Source organism: Mus caroli, unplaced genomic scaffold, assembly GCF_978045245.1.
Source record: "Mus caroli unplaced genomic scaffold, Mus_caroli_1 scaffold_6, whole genome shotgun sequence".
NCBI classification, from domain to species: domain Eukaryota; kingdom Metazoa; phylum Chordata; class Mammalia; order Rodentia; family Muridae; genus Mus; species Mus caroli.
Genome location: NW_028227261.1, coordinates 80,332,583 through 80,345,956, shown reverse-complemented (window position 1 = coordinate 80,345,956; position 13,374 = coordinate 80,332,583). Strand labels below are relative to the sequence as shown.

General features: G+C 38.5%; 1 pseudogene; it reads left to right on the top strand.

Moving 5' to 3' along the window:
* The first annotated feature begins 496 nt into the window (after positions 1-496).
* LOC110293343 (fructose-2,6-bisphosphatase TIGAR pseudogene) lies at positions 497-2,899 on the top strand (annotated as a pseudogene).
* Positions 2,900-13,374: the final 10,475 nt, after the last annotated feature.

Below are 13,374 nucleotides of genomic sequence, written 5' to 3'. Positions count from 1 at the left end.
CGGGTGTCAGGCAACCCTGCGCTCCAGCTACCCCGGTGCTGATCCGGCTGGATGAGCGCGGGTTGACCTTTTTAAATATTTCCTGGAACAGGAAACTTTCTGTCAAAGCAAGATAGAATATGCACTCTTAGCAACCCGTGGGACATTCTTTAAATTTTTTTTTTCTTTCTGAACAGAAAGGAAGTCTTAGCCAATAGAAGAAAATTGAAATAATTTACTGTATTTTATCTGACCAGAGTGGGATAAAACTTGTATTTTTATGCTGCCTGCCTTATCTCTGGGAATGGGCCATGCAACCAGCCCCCACCTAGCTTTCCTTGAACCCACAGATAAAAGACACACACACATAGTTGTTCCTTTACAAATTGTCTTTGGACACAGTTGCTGGGTTCTATTACTTTCAGCCTAGAAAAGCATGCCCTTAATAATATTCTTATTTCCACTCCTTCTACCTGCTCTAAACTTTAGCATCTCAGTCACATCTAGCCCCTGATAAATGCCCCTGACTACCTGCCTTCAGGAGCAGCTTGTGAGGCCACAACACTTCAAGATTTCACATTGTTGTTTGGCTTTTCTTTCTCCAAAGCATGGTGAACTCCATCCTTCCTTACATCTCTCTCTTTTCTCCAGGGACACAGAGGTTCGACCTATTCCTTCTGCACAGTAATATGCCCATGACTTTCTTTACTAATAGATCAAGGACAGGACTTAGCATCAGTATGTCCCCTACAAAAACTAGAAATCACTAGCCATTGTAACTGCAGAACATACACAAAATTCAGGGTATCTAAAAAACATACTATTAAATGAAAAATGATTCACTGTGAAATCAAGCAGAACTTTTTAAAAATCTAGAATTGGGTGGGGAAAAATATCTAGAGTGGAATGGAAATACAACATACCAGAATTTATGGGTTACAATGAAGGGAGTCCCAAAAAGTTCCTAGTGCTACATTCCAAATAAAAGTCAGAAAAGTCAACTAAAAAACTTAATAATGCACTTTAAAACCTTATCAAAACAAAAATAGTAAAAAATTAAAACCTTAGATGGGAAATAATCACCTCAATCAGTACTATAATTAATGAGATAAAAATATGCAAATAAAAATTCAAAGAATCAATAACATGAGCTTTTATTTGGAAGGAAACAAAGAAAAGTAACAAGTAAAATTTGAGATTAAAAGACAGAGATCGTAGGGACATACTTTAAAATCTCTATTTTGCTAAATTGGAAAACTTAAAATAAATAAGTACATTTTTAGATGAATAAAACATTCAAAATTAAACCAATGTTAAATAAAACTAATATATATATATATATATTTATTGTTTAAGAACGTCATAAAATGTATTTTGATCATATTCTTGTTCAACTTTTCCCTAATCCAATCACTTACCCTAACCTCTTGTTTTATCTATTAGTTAAATTATTTAATTTATTTAGTTAACTTATTTAATTTCATAACTCATCAACTGCAATTTTGAATTTCTGCTGTCCATGTGCTTCTGGATGTGAGGTCTTTCATTAGCATGATGTTGACTTATCTGGAGTCACCACCCTTAACGAAAACTCACTCTTCTGGAGAAAATTGAAGAAAAAAAAGTTAATAACAGGGAGACTTAAGTGCTAATAAAAATTTCTCACAACTAAAACTTGCCTAGAAACAGATGGATTTACAACAGAATTCTACTAGAACTTTGTAGAAGAGCACTAGTTTTACTTAAATTATTCCACAGATTCAATAAGGATACCCTTAAACTATCTCTTATGAAGCCAGCATTACTCTAATAAAAATAAATAAGAAAAATAGCTAAAGACACAAGAAAAAAATGACAAACAAAAATCTCCCTTATGAAAACAGAAGTAAAATTCTTAATATATTAAAATTTAAGGTCCCTCAGTCAGGCGCAGCCAGGTGGGTCGTCAAGTTGCCGCGCTTTGTCTTGACCACATCAGCTATGGCTGAAACAAGCCTTTTTTGGTTTGTTTGTTTGTTTGTTTGTTTGTTTTGACAGGGTTTCTCTGTGTAGTGAATGGCCTCGAACCCAAAAATCTGCCTGCTTCTGCCTCCCAACTGCAGGGATTCCTAAAAAGTAGAATATCATTCAAGATTGATCTCATCGGATTATTGCCCAGCTGTGCTTCACTGTTAATGACTTGCAGGGGGGGGGAGGGTAGGAGGAGGGGGCAGGACAAGACATAGATGCGCCCCTTTCCCAGGCAAGCAGCTGCCTCTGCTGAGTGGTTTCTGAGCAAAGTGCAGTTTACACATGCTTTCTCCGGTGATCTCACAAGGACTAAGCAGACCATACATGGCATTTTGGAGAAAAGCAGATTTTGCAGAGACATAGCAGTGAAGTGTGACTCCAGACTCCTGAAAGGATGTATGGGTTCGCAGAAGTCAAACCACTAAGCGAGCTTTGGACTCTGGCCAAAGCCGCTGGGGAAGTGTCCCATGTTCATCCCACCAGGAGGAGAGACAGTAGAGCAGGTAAAAATTCCTGGAAAGGATTTCTTTGATTTCATTTGTCAGCCAATCCTGGGCAAGGCAGACCAGAGAGAAAGCTTCTTCCCTGGAGTGTCAGGCAGCTGTTTTGGAAGCTCTTTGGCAGAGATTTTCCTTTTTGGGAAAACATGGCAGCTTGGGGGCGATTCCCAAAGGGCTTAGCAGGCAGCATATTAGTTGTGAGCTATGGTGCTTACATGAGAAGCCTCTTTGGTTATTTTCTAAGTGACCTCAGATGCTCATTGCCAGGCACAAGAGACAAATTTGAACTTTCCTCTATCACTCCCAACACTGGCATCAGTGTCTTCATCATAGTCTGTAAGTAAACATGTGAGCCATCAATTCAGTGTGTTTGTATGAACCTCCAGGAGTACGTGAATGGAGTGACTTAAAAGCACTGACTGTAAAGCCTGTTCAGTGGAGCCTCTGAAGGGAGTGCCTTGGCCTCTTGTGTTTTCGTCCTCTGCTCCTGCCAATTTAGAAGCAGTGGAGAATTCTTGTGATAAAGCCCTACCCCGCGGGACTTAGTGGGAATCGACTGACAGCAACCTGGTTTTTCTGAGACATCATTTTCTACAGTGATGTTGTCACTCTGTACCATTATGTTTCTGACTATTAACTTATGAGGACATTCAGTATTGCCATTGGGGATGTGTAGCCTTCTCTCTACATGCTTCCTTTCCTTGGCCTTTTTAATATCTAGATGGTGTTGGCTTTTGAAGATAATTGTATGGTTTTCTACTCGCTTACCAAGTGCTTGCAAGAAAGAATGGTTTCAATAATTCACTTCCTATTTGCAGTGATTGCATCAGAAAAAAAATACAATAAATCTTAAGATTTTGTCAGGCTCATTCATGATAATGGTGTTATTTCAGAGACATAGGTATGGTTGAATATATGTAAATAAATACATTTTATCCATTTATATATATATACATAGGCTTTAAGACAAATATATATGTCCCTCTCAGTTGGAAAAAGAGGTCACAGACAAAATTCAATATTTCATTTCGATAAAAGTTATGAAAAGTCTAGGAACAGAGGGAACATACTTATACATAATAAAATAAGACAAACATTGGGCTAAATAGAGAAACACTCAAAATCTTCCCTCTAAGATCAGAAATTAAAACAAGAGTCTTCTCTCTGTAGCCACATTCCATATAGTTCTTGGCTACTTAGATTATCCACAAAAGAAAGAAATAAAAATGACACAAATAGAAGAAGTCAAAGTATCATATTTGCAGTTGATACACAATGCATAAAAGATTTTAAAGACTCCATAAAAAACTTAGAGCTAATAAACATATTCAGCAATCACTATTTAACAAATTTAATATACAAACAAGTAGCCTTTCTCCACATCTTTGACAAATACCCTGAGAAATTAAGCAAGAACGCATCCTTATTCAACATGAACACACACACACACATACACGTAAAATACATAAAAATAGAAGTAAATGAGACTGACAGTGAAAACTTTAAGGCATCAATAATTGCTCTTTATAAATGAGAACATTTCATATCTTTGATTCTTTTAAAACTACAACAGTCCTAGGTTGAATATATTACTGTCTTTATTTCAAGAGCATAGGCACAGCCAGTAACCATGGGAGCCAAGTGCATGGGTTTACTGACAAAGAATATTTGGGATCTAACTGCAGAGCAAGCTCCACAGTGCAGTTTCTGTCACTCTTTCTTTATGAAACGAGGGAAATCCCTTTGCATTTTTTGACATTTTTTTTTTCATTTTTCTTTCCTAAGTTGATTGTGATCTTGTGGGACTACTTCTTTCAAAGTATCTTAAAGAACAACACAATTGTGACGGCACAACTCAAATGGCACATGTTAGAATAGAAACTTGACTTAGAACGCTTTGAGTTAAAATTTTACAAAACATGGGCATCTTTCCAGGTCTTTCACTACAACATTTTTTTCACAAGCCAAAACAAATCCTTTGAAATCTTAGTTTGCAGATAGACTACTAAGAACCACCATCCATTACTGTTTGAATTAAATTACCTTTCTGCACAAGACACATCCTCTTTTCTATAAAGAATAATGTGGTATATAGAGCAGCTAACACTTAAGTCAGTTCAAATAATGTGTTCCAATTTCTTTGTCTTCCATTAGTGGAACTAGAATGTCTTCTTGATAGATTATTCAAATTTTCTTATTTCCCTCTGGCTGTCTTATATTTCCCTATCTCAATGCTTCTACTGTAGTTAGGCCACTTTGGTGTCAGTACAAGAAAACAAAACCAAACCAAACCAAACCAAAATAAAACCCAGTCAAGTTTATTTAAATAAGAAGCGGAGTTATTTCAAGGATACACCAAATAGGCCTCCTGGGTCTGGAACTGAGAGAATTCCAGTCTGCTTCCCTGAAGATTTGTCTTTCCACAAGGCTGTACAACCACTCTTGTTGTTAATTTCTATGCATTGACCTCTTTGATAGGCCTCCTCTTCATTAAAACCACAGTTCTTCAATTTATTATTTACTTCTTAAAGCCTAGCAATGCACTGGCATAATGAAAAGTGTTCATTTATTGTCCTATTTCATATTCAACAAGTGAAAGAGTTGTGGTTAGTACCAGATGTTATGAATAGTTTTTACTAAGTACTTGTTGAATTCATCATGGTAAATTATAGCCTAAAAGTGGATTTACTCTTCAGGAGAGCTTTGTTAAATTTTTGAGAGTTCCCAACATGTCTTGATTATGCTTCCATTCCTTCACTCACTTTTTCTTCCCCCTCAAAACAAACAAACAAATAAACAAACAAACAAAAGAAAACAACAACAAAACAAAATTTCCATCCACCTATTATTCTAGGATTATAAGGGAACCAAAGGAATACATAGTACTGCTTCCATGTTGTCTATCACGAGAACACGTTTTGTAGTCCATAGTGTAGGTAACAATCTGCAAGTATACACTGTACATAGCTCAGCAAGATACACTGCCAACAGTGGACTTGTTATAAATTAACCCTTCATTCTATTTGGTTCTTGGAGGAATGCTGGACCTGAAGACACTAAATGAACACATCTTGAATTTAAACAGTTCATATCCTAAGAGATGACAAAGTTATAGACATAGATAGATATCATAGATCACAGGATGAGGTCAGTCATGATCGGGACGCTCAGGAATTATTAATTGCCTTTGTTTTATTCCCTATGTTACCAGCTCTCTTGAGGTAAATGTACTGTAATTTTATAGAGTATGATTCTGTTGCCTCTTCCTTTTTCTTCTTTCTTTTTTGTTTTTGTTTTGTTTTGTTTTGTTTTGTTTTGTTTTGTTTTGTTTTGTTTTGTTTTGTTTTGTTTTGTTTTGTTTTTCGAGACAGGGTTTCTCTGTGTAGCCCTGGCTGTCCTGGAACTCACTCTGTAGCCCAGGCTGGCCTTGAACTCAGAAATCCGCCTGCCTCTGCCTCCCGAGTGCTGGGATTAAAGGCGTGCGCCACCACGCCCGGCTTCTTCTTCTTTTTTTAATACTGCAGTTCACCCTCCCAGTCCACCCTCCAACTGTTTCACATCCCATACCTCTGCCCTACTCCCCTGTCTCCACAGGGATGTCCCACACACACCAGGCCTCTAAACTTCCTGGGTCTTCAGTCTCTTGAGAGTTAGGCACATCTCTGAATGAGCACATAGCTGGCAGTCCTCTGCTCTGTATGTTTTGGGGGCCTCCTTTCAGCTGGTGTATGCTTCCTGGTTGACGATCCAATGTCTGGGAGATCTCAGGGGTCCAGGTTAATTGAAACTGCTGGTCTTCCTACAGGGTCACCCTCCTCCTCAGCTTCTTCCGGCTTTTCCCTAATTCAATCACAGAGGTCAGCAGCTTCTAACCATTGGTTGAGTGCAAATATCTGCATTTGACTCTTTCAGCTGCTTGTTGAGTATTTTGGATGGCAATAATGATAGGTCCCTTTTTGTGAAAACTCCATAGCCTCAGTAATAGTGTCAGACCTTGGGTCTGCCCTTGAGCTGGATCCCACTTTGGGCCTGTTGCTGGATCTTCTTTTCCTCAGGCTCCTCTCCATTTCCATCCCTGCAGTTCTTTCAGACAGACAAAAAAAAAAAAAATGGGTCAGAGTTGTGACTGTGGGATGGCCACCTGCTCCCTTACTTGATACCCTGTCTTTCTGCTGGAGGTGGACTCTACAAGTTCCTTCTCTCCACTGTTTGACATTTCATCTAAGGTCCCTCCCCTTGAGTTCTGAGAGTCTCTCACCTCCCAGGTCTCTTACATCCTAACCTCCTATCTCCTGAGGTTGCCTGCTTCCATTCTTTCTGCTGGCCCTCAGGGCTTCAGTCCTTTTCCTCCACCCAATGCCAGATCATGTTCCCCTCTCCTAACCTCTCCCCTCTCCACTGTCCCTCCTAGGTCCATCAGATCTGTTGCCATTTCAATTACCATTTCTTCGAATAAAGTACAGCTTAAGTATACAGTTACTGCCTCTGATCACTGGTAGTTTTGGTGACAAATATCCTGTACTTTGGTAATTTGGTTAGAATGCTATCAAAGTCATCTAGATCCAATTACCCTTAAGGGTTGGCCATGGTCAGTCACATCATACCTTTTCATTTCTAATTGTACAGTATCCAAGATCCAAACCAGAAGGATATTTAAGAAAACTATAAAACTATGAATAACTTTCCCATGACAGAGATTTGTTAACAGTTTGAATAAAGTTCTGAAATTGAAAACTGAAAGGTTCTGGGAAACCATCAGGATCTCCAGGCATGTGATACAAAATTCCTGGAATAAAAAGGGAACTAGCTTATATTAAATCTGTTTGGTGATCCAGGTGACTAGATAGGTATTGTGGGTACACAGCAGAGATATAAGTTTGGATCTGCTCAGCAGGAAGTGTTTTTCAGCTCAGTCAGAGCCACACTCCAATGCATTGTAGCTGTCCTGAAAGCTCCCATTTTGGGAGCTGAGCTAAATCAAGGAGCTGCATAACTTTCAAAGGAATAGTACTTGAGAAAGCAGGCAGAATGTTCCTTACTGTAGTGGCTGAGGAAGGCATTGCTCTCTGAAAGAGCAAGCTTTCTTTCTGGTGAGGGACTTCTCTTAAAATGTACTGCTTCACAGTCATCTAGGAGGATAACAGAGGCCTGTGCAGGCTTTCTTGAAAAGATTCTAGTGTTTTGTAAACCTAAGCAGTAGGAGCTGAAATGATCATCCCTTAGGAAATGGAGCTGCTGGTCTGTAGCATGAAATGGGATCTCCACGGTGCTTATATCGGCCACTGCTTTCATGCTACAGAGGTAATTGTTGCAGTATTGATTTTCCCAGGCCTCCTGCTGCAGCACACAGCCAACTTAATCTGCAAAACCTCAGGCTAATGCTTGACATCCTGTTTCCTGTAGAGTAGAGTATCAATTAATTCCTTGAGGAACTTGAAGCATTGTCTCTAAAAGTGCATTGGATAGTTTTTAAGTATGTCAGTCCCAAGTGCTGCATCTACACTTTCATATATGAATACATTAACAGCAAGCGTCACATATCCTTGTAGTCATCACACATAGGATTCTGTAGCCAGTTACAGCAGGTCCTGCCTCTGTAACTTTGTCCCCATCAGTTTGAGAATCCCTAGGGTATGCTGTTACTTTGTTAGGAAGGCTGTCTAAGGTGGGGTACAGATGAGAATCTGGATGCTGGGAAGAGAGAAGAACCTAGGAACTGGCACCTTTATTGCTCACCACTGACAAGACACAGGTAGACAAGACTGCAAAGATGTACAGTCTCTGACTTCCTCTGCATGATTGTTTCCAAGTGTGTGTGTGTGTGTGTGTGTGTGTGTGTATTGGCTGGCTAGAACACCCATCTGAACACCCATTTTGTAACTTACCCTTCTAGAATAAGTCATTTTATTAGAATTTGTTTTCCTTGTTTTAATTTTACAGTGGAAAGAAACTATGTATCTCAACTTAGCCTGAAAAGAGGCTTCCTTTTTGTCAGGAGGCTTCCCTTAGTTTAAATAGTTATGATTAGGTTAGACGGATGAGGTCTCATTTGTAGACCCTTCGTGAAGGAAACTCCAATAGTCCAGGAAAAGGTTGAGGAGGGACTACTAAGAAATTATCTCTCTCTGGTTGAAATGATTTAAAAATAAAAAGTATAAATCACAAATTCCATTTATCAATGGTTCTGGTGACATAGACTTTACTCGAGGCTACTTTAGCTAAAAAATAAAAAAGCCAACCCTTCTGAGGTGTTGGCTTGGTTTGATTTTTGTTTATATTTTGCATCTCAGAAAGCAGCATTCATAAGTTCTATGGAATTTTATGAAGGCATGCTACTGACAACATCATGTTACAAAGTGTGTGAGTCTCTTCAAAACATCTTGAGACATATCAGCATTGGTTCTGTTCTAAGAAAAAGTGCATTTTTTCAAGCAGTTTGGTTACCTTTATAATGGGGACATTTTTGACACTTAGAAGGAATTGTTTCTTTCTTTGCTTTGGCTTCCAGGAAGCTCAGAAATCCAGAGCTTCAGAAACTTAAGTAGGCAGAGCAGTTATATCACTCTCCACGCAGCTTTACTCATGGTATTCCAATTGCTTCTGTCTATGTTACACTTAAAGCCCTTTGTCATGAACTCAGGTGGCCGCTGTTATGTCATCAACAGGTCAGGTTCTAAAGATAATCCTGAGACTTTACTCAGCCCCAGGAAATGGGTCTCTGAAATATAAATGTTCTGTAATCCTCAAGCTACTTGAAAATATTCTCTCAAAACCAAATTTAGTGCATCCTATTCCAGAAATACTTGCTAGCCATGTTCTTGCTACTGTATTCACAATAACTAGGAAATGGAAATCAAAATGTCCTTCAAATGATGAGTACATAATAAAAATATAGAACATATCCACTCTGGGATACTATTCCGTTATAAGAAAATATAGAATCATGAGATTTGTAAACAATGGGTGGACATAGAAACAATTTTATTTTGTGATGTCATCCAAAACAGGCCCTCTAACTTTGGAGGAGAGAAGGAAGGGGGCCCTCTAACTGGGAAGATGAAAATAGGCTAGTACAGACGAGCAAGAGGTGAAGAGGGACATGTCACACTAAAGTTGTTTGCTCAAGCCTGAAGAAATCATATTATTTTATATTTACTTAAATTAGAGAGATAGATACATGTATTTGTGGATATAGATACAGATGATGCAGATATAAGTACAGATATACACATAGATATAGATTACCTAAATAGATATAACTTAAATGAACTTATGCTCCTTGGGCTGACGATGTTTCTCACAAGAACCATAGACTACCTAACAGAAGAAACAGTATCAGGCTTGAGAACCCTTGATTCAAATTGTTAGTCAGGGAGCCATCAGGAAATTGAAAAATCAATACAGGTTACTCCTGCTGCCCTGTATAGTCTCTCAGAGGTTGAAGGAAAATTCCTATTGCTGAAGAAATTATTTACTTAGAAAACATGACTTAGAAGAGTTGAGCTATATCTAAAATCCTATTTTCAGAAAGTGTGATACAAGCTGCCAAGGGAGGGAAGGAATCAACAGTCCCACCAAAATATGATACCTATGGACCACAAAAGAAGACAAGCATCACAAATGTTCCTAAAAGGATAAATAGTGATACTTATTTATTAACAGTAAACAACTGTGGGCCTGTGTACATGGAAAACTGCAGGTTTTTCATGGAGATCTCTGGCCCAACCAAGTGTGAGGGTTCAGACAAAGTGGGGAGAACTTAAGCAGGGAGGGAGAGTCACCTCCTGTTGTTGCTTCTGCTGCTCCAAGACACTGCACCTGTCAGCCTGCTCTGTGCACTGAGACGTCTGAGCAGGCAGGAGGCTAACTAGCCAGTGAGGGGTGTGGGAGAGCTGGTTCCAGGATCAGGCTAAGCTCCTACTGACCCTTCAGGGTCTCTGGGGTTTCTAACCTTAGCTCAACCTTACCAGGCTTCCTCTCACAGCCTGCCGCCCCACAGACAACTGTCTAACTGTAGTTAGCACTATTATATTTTGAGAGATGCTGAAAATCATTGGAGGTTGAACATGCTTGAAGGTCAGAAGGGCAATGTCATTGCAGGGTGATGTCTTGTATTAGTTTCCCTAAGTCTTCTGCTTGTAGCTATCATAATTTGAGCAGTCTCTGTCATGTATGGCTCCCATTGACTTAAAAGTGTCTCTCCCTTAGTCCACAGGTCACTATATGCTGACACCTCTGAAACCATATGCTATAGTATTTTCTCCTGTTAATTTGTTTATGTTGAGTATTTTGTCAGGGTAATAAAAGCCCAACACAGAGACATTTCTCCCATACACCATCAATTTCTCATTTTGTCACTTTTCCATCATGATCCAAAGGAAGCTAGTACGGTACCTCAAGGACAAGAAATGCCTTGTGCTTGGAAAGTTCCTGCTTTGAAAAGCTTAGTGGTATTCTGAATAGATCCCAGAAGAAATGAATAACAAAATCTCAAATATTATTCATGAGAAATATTTTTCTGAGTTGTCAAGGGAATGCAATAGATTCTCAAAGTAATATAAACTATTTCTATAACCCTTGGTTGCATCTCTGAGGTTGAAAGTCCATATTGCTGATAATACCATGTATGTTGGAAACAAGACTTCAAAACTAGATTTGAATTTGACCTGAAAGCCTGCTCCATCAACAGTAGCTTTCATAGTACTGGAAGGTACTGTGTAATCTACCAAGGAAGAAAAGTGATCAATAATTTTATCCAGCTATGATTCCTATATGCCCAATGTCTTAGGCTACTATTGTTGTGATGAAACATCATGACCAAAAGCAACTTGAGGAGGAAAGGGTTTATTTAACTTATAACTCAATATAACAATTCATCATCAAAAGCACTAAAAGCAGGATCTCAATCTGGGTATGAGCCTGGAGGCAGGAGATGATGTAAATGTCATATCAGAGTTCTGCTTCCTGGATTGTTCCATGATGGCTTGCTCATCATGCTTTTTTATAGAACCCAGGATGATCAACCTAGGGGTTACACTGCACACAGTGAGCTGGGCCCTTAATTTTCTCAATTGAAGCTTTCACTTTTCTGATGACTCTAACCTATATCAAGTTGTCATAAAATTAGCCAGCATACTCAACAGTGATGAAAATTGAAAGATAAATTGAAAGAAAAATTGAAAGAAAAAAATTGAAAGGTATAATACCCTATACCTTTGTGGTAACCAATAAATATCTAATTGGAGTTCATACACATTAAACAGGAGGAAGATTATGATTGGTCCTGGACACCTAGGCTAGTACCTCTTGTAACTAGTGAGATCCTGGGTCTTAGAGAACATGCTACTGCCACTTTTCTAAGCCAGTATACATATTAATTACATTCTACATATTTATTCCCAAAGATAATTGTAGCTTTTACCCCTCATGAAAGAAATTTTTTCAGTAGCTAAAGACCATTTCAAAATGCTATAACAGCTTAAAATGCAGTAACAACTGACTGTGGCCATGACAGCACCAATTGTAGAAGAATTTTAATCCAGCAACACAGCTGCTCCAGCAAGGAATCATATCCAACGATATTCTAGATCGATATAACCAAGCTGGAATGAAGACATGCCGTGAATTATGGTATGATCTAGCTGTAATACAGATAGATATACACTTAGTACACACCTTTAATATCCCTAACAATGAGGATAAGTTTTGTTTGTATCCAGAAGCAACCATATTTGAAAGTGACATGTAACTGAGGGGCAATCAGAGAAAGATGTGAAAGAATGATTCAGAGATATGATATGTGCAGCTCATATCATAGGAACATCACAGGAAATGTAGGCTACTGAAAAGCGATGAGAGAGAAGAAAAGGTGGCGCGCGTGTGTGTGTGTGTGTGTGTGTGTGTGTGTATCTGTAATCTATATGGCAGTTTTACTGGGAAAGTCTTACAGAAACAGGTTAAAGATAGAACAAGCTAGACAGAAATAGAGAAAATTAGCCAGATAATGAGAATGAGCCAAAGTATTAGGGCATATTGCCAAAATTAGTATGAGGCCAGGCAGAGAAATTTATTTAGAAGCTGAAAGAATCCAGATTGAATCAGTCATCTTGCAAGATTGGATTGTAAGGAGGCTAGAAGCTTCCAGATCTGGGCATAGGAATAGTTAGGACACAGATATAAATGCTCTGGGTTCAGCCTTAGCTGTGTCTTTGCTCAGCTTTGGTAAAGCTTTCATGCCATCACTTCATCTGAGAAAATAAAAGGAACATTTATAGTAATTAACATATCTATAATATAACTCTTACATTTAATGCAAAGGGAATATTGCAAAAGAGTGGGGAGAATTTTAAGAGTCAATAAATCAGAAAGTCTGCTATTAGAGTGTATCTTCTAGATATGACTGGATAAGCTACACCTACTAAATATTAACAACGGCTACCTAAATAAGAAAGGAACAATTCTACCACCACATGACATGTAAATATGCATAGGGTAAAATCTCAGGTGACCTGTTCTCTAGATGAAAACTGACAAACAATTATCAACTGCTGAGAGAGGGGGAAGTGAGTCTTTACTAGGGATAAGTTCCCTGATTAACAACATAATACTAAGTGGTCAGCCAAAAGAATCAAACAGAAATGCATTTAGGAAGCTTTATTGTATATTTATTGGTGTGTCTGTGTTTATAGGTGTGTGTAAAACAATAATATTAAAGAAAAAGAGGTCATGGGTTTAACAGGGAGCTAGAGTACAGAAAGGCTTAGACTAAGGAAACACAGGAGGGTAGAGTTGGTAGTGTACTTGCTTATTATGCATTAAACATTTGTTTTGATCGCTAGCACTATATAACTGGCCATGTTGGTGAAAAACTCTAATCCCAACTCTC